Source organism: Phaenicophaeus curvirostris, chromosome 16 (genome assembly GCF_032191515.1).
Source record: "Phaenicophaeus curvirostris isolate KB17595 chromosome 16, BPBGC_Pcur_1.0, whole genome shotgun sequence".
Taxonomy (NCBI): Eukaryota; Metazoa; Chordata; class Aves; order Cuculiformes; family Cuculidae; genus Phaenicophaeus; species Phaenicophaeus curvirostris.
Window position 1 is genome coordinate 6529500 of NC_091407.1, and position 9550 is coordinate 6539049.

Sequence of the window (9550 nt, forward strand, 5' to 3'; positions counted from 1 at the left end):
ACTGCTCCCCACCCTGAGTTTTGGCTGCACATGGGGACAACCACACCAGCTTCAAGCTGGAAATTGGGCTAAACCACCACCATTCCAAATCCACTCTGGTTTTCCAGCCAAAGCTTGGCTTCCCCAGCAATATCCCCACACGGAGAGGGTCCCAGAGGTGGCTGGTACCCATCCCCACATCACCGGAGGAGGCTCTGGGCTTTGAGTAACCCCTCGTTCTGGAAAGCAAAGAGGAGCAGCAAAGCGCTCTCCACCGCAGTGATATTTTCTCTCACTTAGGAGAACGTATTTAATTAATATCGCCATTACCCTGTGCACTTGCTGTATAAACAAGACCTCTCCTTGATGGTTTAAACGGCCTGAAATCACACACCTTAATTAAGGCCTCCGCCAGGGTAAATAACCGCCCTCACCCTTCTGCCAGGGGGAAGGGGAAACCCAGAGCGAGGAGGCAGCTTTGCTGCAGGAAGGAAAAGGCTCTGAATATACCCCCAGACCCATCGACTTTGTGTTTCCCAGCTCCCTTCTCCTTCAGGGATGGAGACCAACACAGGGGACCCCACGGTGTGTCCCCTGCAAGTCCCCATGTTTGCCCTAAAGCGATTTTTCTGCCTTTTTGCCCCAGCTACAGGCTCAAGCATCGCCCTCTCCTACACAGCACCTGGGACACGACAGGTATTATTCACCCTTCCAGCTGGGTTTTAAATATCAATCTTTTAACTCCCAGACTGGAGCTGGTAGGGGTAAAATCAAGTCTGAGGGGAACGGGGTCCCAACAGCAGCACTCCCTGTTTCTCAGGCGTTTCAATCAGCCACTTGAGCATCGTTTGGGGGAGAGAAGCGCTTTTATATATTGGGCTGCAGCTCACGCTGCCTCTCCTTGCCAGAGAAGCCCTTGAGCATCATGAAAAGGGCTCAGCTTCACTGGAAAGCTGCTTTCTCGGCAAAACCTCAAAAAAAAGGATGGTTTGGGATGACCAGGGGATGCTCATTAGGGATTTGAGGCTGGCTTTGGACCCAAGTACCCCCACCAGCAGTGTAGACCCCCCCGCAAATAAAGCCTTTTTTGCTAATTGTTTATAATCCACTGCAAAGAGGGGAGGGGAAAACGAATCCTTTCGTGTCCTAACTTATGCCCGGACAAGAAAATGTCATTAAACTAAACCAAACAAACGAATCAAGAGTCAAAGAAAAAAAAAAAAATCACATTAGCCCAAAGCATAAATCCCAGAGAGGGGTATTTACAGGCTGAATTGCCAAGTGCATCAAAACTGCAGAGAATCCGAAAGGCAGATAGCCATAAAGGCAGACAACGGCCCTGAAAAAATGCTTTGATTAGGATCTGGGCAGCATTCAGCCCAGATGTTCATTTGTCAATGAAAGGGGGATGGGGGGGAGGTGAGAAAGGCTTTAAATTAATCTTTATAACTAGAAAGGAGCTTGTAATACACACCATATGGGGAGAAACGTCCTTCAAACCCCTCGCCTTCCCCCAGCCCGGCATGTTTGGAGTCAGGCTGGGACCCCCCGTCCGGAGTGTGTCCTCCCTGGCCCCACCGCTGTTTCATCCTCTATTTCCTACATACACCAAACACCCCACGAGCCCAAAATGCTCGGCTTGCCCCCCACCCCTCATCTTCCACATGTGCTTTTTTTTACCGTGAACAAAACAAACTGCAATTCCTCTTCCAACACCAGCTCGCTTTTATTATTTTCCCTCCCCAGATTCCTATACCTGCTCCCCCCTCCCTCCGATATCCACATGTGGTTTCTTTTTAACCCTTCCGAGATGGCCACGGAGGGAGGGGGGAGGAGGAGGAGGCTGTTTATTAAATGCCAGCCATTCAAATTAATTCCCCTAATGGACTCGCCGACATCATGGTGTGCATTTAAATGAACGCTTTGTCATATTTCATAGCCAACCTGCAGCTCTCTGCAGAGCAAACCCGCTGCAAAGCCCGGCTGGGAACAGCAGCGATGGCAGGGACAAACCTATGAAGAAATAAAGAAGAATTCAGCACAAATCCCAAACGTGATCTTGGGGGTGACAACAGAGCTCAGGAAGCTCTTGGAAATTTGCAGGTGGGGTGCAAGACCCTGAGCAGGGCAAAAAGAGCTGCGAGACCACAATGAGAGCTTCTTGACTGCATGGGAGTAGGGAAAACCCTCTCACTGCTCAGGTAGGAGGGACTGGAGATCCCTCAGCCAGGGCCAACATGAAGGCACCGCTTCCCAGCTGGTGTTTGGGCTCCACCGAGGTCCTGGGGAGCCAGGGAGGAGGCAGCCCCGTATCCACCCCACGCCCACGGGCGATGCATCCCCCTGGACCACTGATCTGGGGGCTGGCAGCAGAGCTGCCCGGTTGGCGTCCCCTTCTCGCGGCGCAGGCTGGGATGCTGAAACTCAACCCCTCCTCAACAAGCTGTTAGCGCTGCAGAGGCGGCCGCCCCGCTGCTGGCCGGGCATCCCTGCTGCTCTTGAGTAAACAGGCCTTCCCCCCACCGCCCCCGGGACAGCCACAGGTTACTCGCCTTGGCTTTGGCTTCAAGAGCTCCCCGTCCTTTCATCGCCTTGATGGAAAGCCAGGACGCGCACACACACATTCTTGCTCGCAGCACCGGCCACGTCGTGCTTGCGACTTCTCCTTCTGTCTTGTTCCCTCTCTTTCTCCCCGTTATGAGCTGCCAGGGGGGATTTCTTTCCACCTTTGAGGGTCTTCCTCCATTTCATAGAATCATAGAATCATAGAATCATAGAATCATAGAATCATAGAATAACCAGGTTGGAAGAGACCCACCGGATCATCGAGTCCAACCATTTCTCCATCCTACCCTGCTCGGCTTCTCCAGGGGCCAGAGAACGAGGTGGGGACTGTGGGGAAGCATTGCTGCTCCCCTCCTGTTTGCCTCCTGTTTCTTTGCTCTTGCACACCACGAGGGCCAAGGGAAGGGGGCACCTTCGTGATCCAGGACTGGGATGGGGGTGGCAGCCCTGGCGATGGGTTTGGCATGAACAGGAGAGCAGAGGGAGCAGCTGGGTCTGCGCCGTCCTGCAGGCTGAAGGTCACTGAGCACCAAGGAACGGTTGGACTCGATGATCTGGTGGGTCTCTTCCAACCTGGTTATTCTATGAAAGCAAAAAGGATGAGAGCGGGCGCTGGTCCGCAGGCCCGGCACAGCAGGTGGGATGCTGGTGGTTTTGGAGGAGCAGAGAGCTCTGATGCTTTGAAAGCAAATATTAAATCAGATCCAGTCGCTGATGTCTGACCTCACGGGGTATCACCGGTCTAAGTAAAACAGGGGGCGAGGGGAGGGAATGGCTCTCTTTATAGAGGATCACAGGAGAAGCAAGAGCATCCAAGCAAGAAACTGGTCTTAAACAAACAGGATCTGGCTCGGAGGGGCAAAGTCCTGGGCTACAGCAGCAATTCGGGGCTCCTCGATCACACCTGGAGCAAGTGGCCAAACCCCAGCGAGGACACATGAGATGTTTGGATGATCATCCACTCTCAGTAATACCCCTACACAGAGATTTCTTCTCTCACCCCATCTCTGACTGTGGCTGTGCCCCTGGCTGCTGCCCAGTTGCACACCCTGCTCCTGGGGGTCCCGGTTTCCCCCCCTGCTCATCCCAGAGCAGCAGAGCTGGGGAGGGAAGGGGAGAACACAGGCGTGCGGCGCTCGCTGCCCACCCCAAACCCAGAGGGCTGGGATAAGATGGAGCTGGAAAGAGCAAACGAGCCCAGTGATGCACCCCGAGAGCAGGGAATGAGGGGGACACAGTATCCCCATCTGTCTGTCTGTCTGCTCTGCCATGAGCACGGCAGCCCCTGCTACAAACACAGGCTGCAAAAACGTTAATAATAGTCATCACAGCAGCCCTTTCATTTTCTTTCGATATGAAAATAAACCGGCGCTGTTTGCAGAAGGTTCTCATTTAGGGAAACATCTGGAGTCAGCACTTCTCCCCCGAAGGGCAGCGAAGGGTTCAGAGGACACCAGCCCTCGCACTGGGGAGGAAGAGGAGGAGGAAGGAGCCGTTTTGCTGGGTCCCCCAGGGAAAGGACACTGAATGTTTCTGCTGGGTGTCTGCTACCTGGCCCTCAAGCAAGCACAGCACCATCCCAGCCTGGGATGCAAACCCCTCTGGCAGCCTCAGCGGGAGAACAGCCCCTCCAGGTCCCAAAAGTGGTGGGAGACGGGCAAGCATCAGCGATGCCTGAGGTCATCCCAGGGCCAAGGAGACTCTGGGGTTTGGCTGATGGGAAGGATCCTGGGGACCGAGGGGACAGGAGGAGCAGGGCTGCTCCCCTGGGCTGTGAGTGAGGGGGGAAAAGGGCCTGGAGAGGGGCAGCACGGCTGGGCACCGCGGCTGGCATCACAGCCCAGCCTGGGGGTGCCACCCCAGCACAGGAGCATCCCCAAGCCAGTCACACCTGGGATGCGAGGGAAGCCCTTTTGCCACCCTGGAGATCATGGGAGAGGAAGAATCCAGTCTCATCCCTTCTCTCCTTCCTTGGCAAGTCCCCAGAGCCAGCAGGACGCTGGGTCCAGGGTGGGATGCAGGAGCGGGACTGCGCCCCAGCTGGCCTGTGTCCCCCCGCCCGGGACAGTCCCCACAGGGGCTGCGGTGACACCGAGCTGCAGTGACATCTGCTGGGCTCCCACTTGGGGAAGCCCTCCAGGTCCAGGCTGGCTGCAGACGCTCCGGCACCGCACAGTCCCGTGTCCCAACCGGGGCCCACGATCCCGCAGACCCCAGGGGCTCCGGCTAGGGGTCCACGTTTCCAGCCCTGATCCCACACAAGACCACCCTGATCTTCTCCAGCTCCCATCCCGACAGCTCCACTACGTGTTCCAGCTCCGAGGAAAACCCCAAACCCACTGCAGCCAGAGGAGAGGGACGCAACCCACCCAGCACCCTGCCAGGGGCTCCAGGGGGGAGGTTGTGATGCTCCTGGGAAGACCAAAAATCTGAAAAAACTGCATTAAGGGAGAAAACACTCGGATTAGGAATGGGGGTAGGGATGGAAAGGTGGGGGGAGTTGTTTATCTAGAGCTGATTTTGATTTTCGTCTTTCAAATATCAGCAGGATGCTGAGCCTCGCCTCATTATGCAAATAGAAGCAATTAGAGCTCACCCAGGCTCTGCCCACGTGATGGGTTTATGGCACTCGCACAAATCCTTCCTGCTACATGAGAGGAATAACAACAGCTCCCCTGCGCCGATGCTTTGGTAAGGGAAGTCTCAGAGCCAGGACAAGCCCCCAGCATCGCCACCCCCGGAGCCTCCCAAAGCACTCAGGGGAGGGTTTTCCCAAGGAAGAGTCTTCCCCTCTTCCATGGAGACACCAACCCACTGGCAACAAGTCCTCACCAGCTCTTGGAATGGGATACAAGGAAGGTTGGAGTGGGAGAGCATCACTGGGAGCAACATTGAGGGGCATGGTTTAGTATTTGACAGGAATTGTTGGACTCGATGACCCGATGGGTCTTTTCCAACCTGGTGATTCCATGATTCTAGGAACATAAAAGCCCTTTTTTGCACCAAGTCGGAAAGTCAGGCCCCAGCAGGGCATCCCTGTGCTTTAGGGCTGGTGTCTGAGCAGTTGTGCTTTGCTGAGCACCAGCACAAAGAGGCACAACAGAAACACCTATATTTCCTCAACTAGGGTTAAAAATCAGGGAAAACTCACCCACGTACGCCACAGCAGCCCCAGTCCCACCTCATGTGCAGCAGGATGCTGGTGCGGGGGCCGGTGGCAGGAGGCAGGGATGTGGCTCCACTCCCCATCCGGCACTTCGCCTTCCCAGGGACACACACCGACCTGCAGGGACCAGGCACACGAGCATAAATCAGTCACAGCTCCCATAAATCCATCACCTTCCTCCTGATTTACATCAAGGTATCTGGGTGGATTTATTCCCACTACCTGCTTTGAGTTTTCTGTTCCCAGAAGAGCACGAAAAAAAAAAAAAGATTGGCTCTTTCGATATTGATCTTTCTCCTAAATCTCTTTCTTTCTTCCTTCTTCTTTTGGATGCAGATGGAGATTGAGGAGCCCAGGCCAGGCCCCTCACCTCTGAGGACAATTTCTGTCTGTGTTCCAGGGGGAGGAACGAGCAGTGGGAAGCCCACAAGTGCTGCTCGAGGACATCACCGATAGCCAAGGGAGAGCTCCCAGGCACCTGGCTGAGCCTGGACCAGGCATCATGGACCATTTTGCAGTGTTAATGCATTTAAGGTGGTCAGCTTCCATCAGGAACGCCCTGGCCTGCATCCCTGTCCTGGCTCCATCCCCGCACTAGCTGCCCCAGGGATGGGAAGGGCACCCAGGAAGCCCTTTCCACCTCCCCCAACTACAGCTGCTCAGGCTCACACCACAAGGCAGCGCGATTGTTGTGGAGAGACATGTTTCTACAGCCACAGGATGGTATACAAGACCCCTCATACCTGTCCTGAAGGACTCAAGGGTGACCCAAAGCCATAGGAGTGATCTGGAGCTGCCGTGGGGAACCCTGAAAGAGAGATGCTGGCTCAGAGCTTCTCCACACACTGAAAACACTTAGAGGCACTGTGTGTGACACCAGACATGGAAGATCCTCCTTGGGGCGACCACCAGAGGACAGGGTTTGGCTCAGCCATCAGCTGCGGCGCTCCGGAGGCTTCCCGAGGAATTGGAGCTTTCCAGACCTTCTCCCTAAGGTGCAGCGCACAGGCTGGAACGGGGGCTTGCAATGAGGCTGCTTTAGAGGGTCTCGTGCTTGCACAAGGTGCAAGACCCATCGGAAAGACGCCTTCACCTCCCAATGCAGCTCGCGCCAGGGCTTGGCCACACCACAAGGAAGCATGAAAGCTCCAGTGCAGCCAAAAAAGAGGGGTCAGATACCAACCACCCCAGGGCTTGGCACGCTCGTGGGTTCCACGGAGGAGCTGAAGAGCCACGCAGGGCAGCAATGGGCTCCCCAGAGCGGTGCAGGCAGCGGGATCCACGGGCAAAGGGCTGAGGCAGCACCAGGAGTCGCCCCCGGCCAGGCCACTCGGCAGGCAAAGGTTGGGAAGGAGCTTCTCTTCCGTAACAAGAACCGAGCAAATAATTCATAGCAGATAAATAATTCACCGGGAGTTTAGCCTTCCTCTGGCAGCAGATTGTCTGCGAGCTGTTAGCAATTATCCCGTATTTATTTGCGATCCTGAATTTTTAGTTGAATTATTCAGACAAGTTGTTGTTGGGCTGAGGAAAAGCCCGGGGAAAGGAGGCGATACCTGAAACGACAGGAAAAATTATCGTCAGAACGAGTCTGTGGCTCGGGAAGAGACGTTGTTGTTATGATTATTTAGCATCTGTAGTGCAAGAAATACCCAGAGCTGCCAAGGGCCCCGGAGGCAAAGCAGAACCGAGCGGATGGAAGCAGAGGAGGCACCAGATCATTCCATTTCCACCACCCAGTTCCACTTCCAGCCAAGAGCCCATGGACATCCCTGGGTTTTCTATTTCCTACCAGCAAATTCATCTGCTGGGAGATTCGTAGAAGAGGGCGCCGAAGGAAACGCAGCGTGAGCAAAATAAATTCACGTTTCTGTTCGGATGACTATCTCCAAAATTGTTTTAATGAGGTTTCTCCCTGGTTCATTCAGCAGCGGGACCGCTCAGTGGCTCTTCTACAGCCACACAAACCCACACGGTGGGGACCCCCACACGGGTCTGAACTCATCCAGAGCCACCAGCCCAAGGACTCGGTCCCTGCCTCCCGCACGCAAACTGGAGTCGTCCTGCAGAGACGCAGAGAGGGGCTTGGAGGAGGAAAACCCTCAATATCCTCAGTTCAAGTGACAAAGACGTTTCCTTGAGCGATGAAGCAGTGCTTCCAGCAGAAGGGAAGAGGACCAGGATTGCAGGGAGTGAAAGGAGCCACAACCAGCAGCAACAACCTCGTGCTGCGGCTCCTCAGGCTCCGGCTGTTGGATCCACTCCTGCTCCCAAGAGGTTTGGCTCTTCCTTTGACCAGAAAAGATCCCCCACAGCATCGAGAGCACCAGCTTCTGGCCCTTGCCCTGGCAGCTCTGTCTACTCTACATTCCCAGAAGACGAGACCAGAAGAGGAGGAGACTCGAAGCTCACAAGGCAGCCTGCCACCCTTCCCAAGCCATGGCCATGGATGCTCAGCTAGCAGGTGGGCTGGAATTGCCTCTCTTTAGCAAGAAACAGCAATAACTCACCCCACTGCAGGCTACAGACCCTAAACCTCCCAGCTGCAGAGAAAAGCTTGGCAGGTGACTCTTGAAAACACCTGGAGTCACCGTGGAGTCTAATACTAACAATAAAACCAAATATCATCTCCTAGTTGGATTTTTTTGAGCTCATCTTGTGATTTTAAGTGCTTAATTCACATTTACCGGCTCCTGGGGCTGGTGTTGACTGTCCCAGCGGTGCAGCCAAGGGGTCTTGCCCGTTCCCATGGTGGAGGGCAGCTTTGGCAGAACCAGTGACCACTTTCTTGCCTTCCCAGGGCCACTCCAGGCACCACCACATCTCACGGTGCCCAAGGACCAGCGCAAACACTTTTCCCAGTGCCTTCAGAGGGCTGGTGTCCCAGCCATGGTCCTCACTGGCAGCACCAAGCATCCCCCCAGAGCCAGAAGCTTTAGCAAAGCCCCATCCTCCACCAACCAAAGCTTTGCAAGACTCCAGAATGAACAAGCTTCTCTCTCTGTGAGCCAAGTGCCTTCGGCTCCAGATCAATGACATAGGTAAAAAGAAAAAAAAGGCAAAGAAATTTGCATGACTGTTCCTTGACAGATGTTTCGTTCCACAAAAAGAACACAGCTCCTCTGGCTGGGCTGAGATCCTCAACAATAATAAGCATTTCTTCTATTTTCTCTCGAATTGCTGGTCATGCATTTAAAATTATTTCAAAGAAAGAAAGAAAAGAAGCGATCCCCCAGGGAGGTTCTGACTGGGAGGCACAGTCCCCTGGAGAGGCACAGGGGGAAGGAGGAGGCACCAGGCAACGCAAACTGCTCTCTGGGCTGCCAGAGCCCACCCAAAGGGGGAAGAAACCCACAGGAGGGTTTTCCCACCACCCAGAAGGGACCCACTCAGAGGTGTCACGCGCTGCCTTCCTCCACTTCTTGCCCCTCACGCTCACCTGGCTCCTGCCAGTGCCCAGGATGCTCAGGTGAGCGGTTCTCAGCCTGCAGGCACCTCCAGCCCAGCTGGGACAGCTCAGACAGATGATCTCAGTGAGTCAATCTACACAATTTAGCCCAAATTTGATGAGGGAGCAATTTATTACACGCCACAAACTGTCAGGGCTGGCAGTAAAGAGGCAGCAGCGGCAGCAGCTGCGGCAGGAGGGGAGACGAGAGCAGAGGTTTGGGCACAGGGAAGGACCTCAGGGCTGAGGAATGACCCCTCCCTGCTGAGGTTGAGCAGGTCCCTTCAGGAATGAGTCCCTGAAATGAGTCCCCAGCAGCACCAGGATGGGAGAAACAGAGGCCAGGAAGGATGAGGACCAGCTCGCACCAAGCTTCTCTTCACTTATCAAGT

The 9550-nt window shown here is 54.7% G+C and overlaps 1 long non-coding RNA gene across 1 annotated transcript; it reads right to left on the reverse strand.

The window, feature by feature from the left end:
• Nucleotides 1–1699: 1699 nt before the first annotated feature.
• Nucleotides 1700–7747, reverse strand: LOC138727396 (uncharacterized). The gene is made up of 3 exons (XR_011338552.1): nucleotides 7121–7747; nucleotides 5696–5827; nucleotides 1700–1992 (listed from the first exon to the last, which is right to left on the reverse strand). It is a non-coding gene; the product is annotated as an uncharacterized lncRNA (long non-coding RNA).
• Between the last annotated feature and the right edge of the window lie 1803 nt (nucleotides 7748–9550).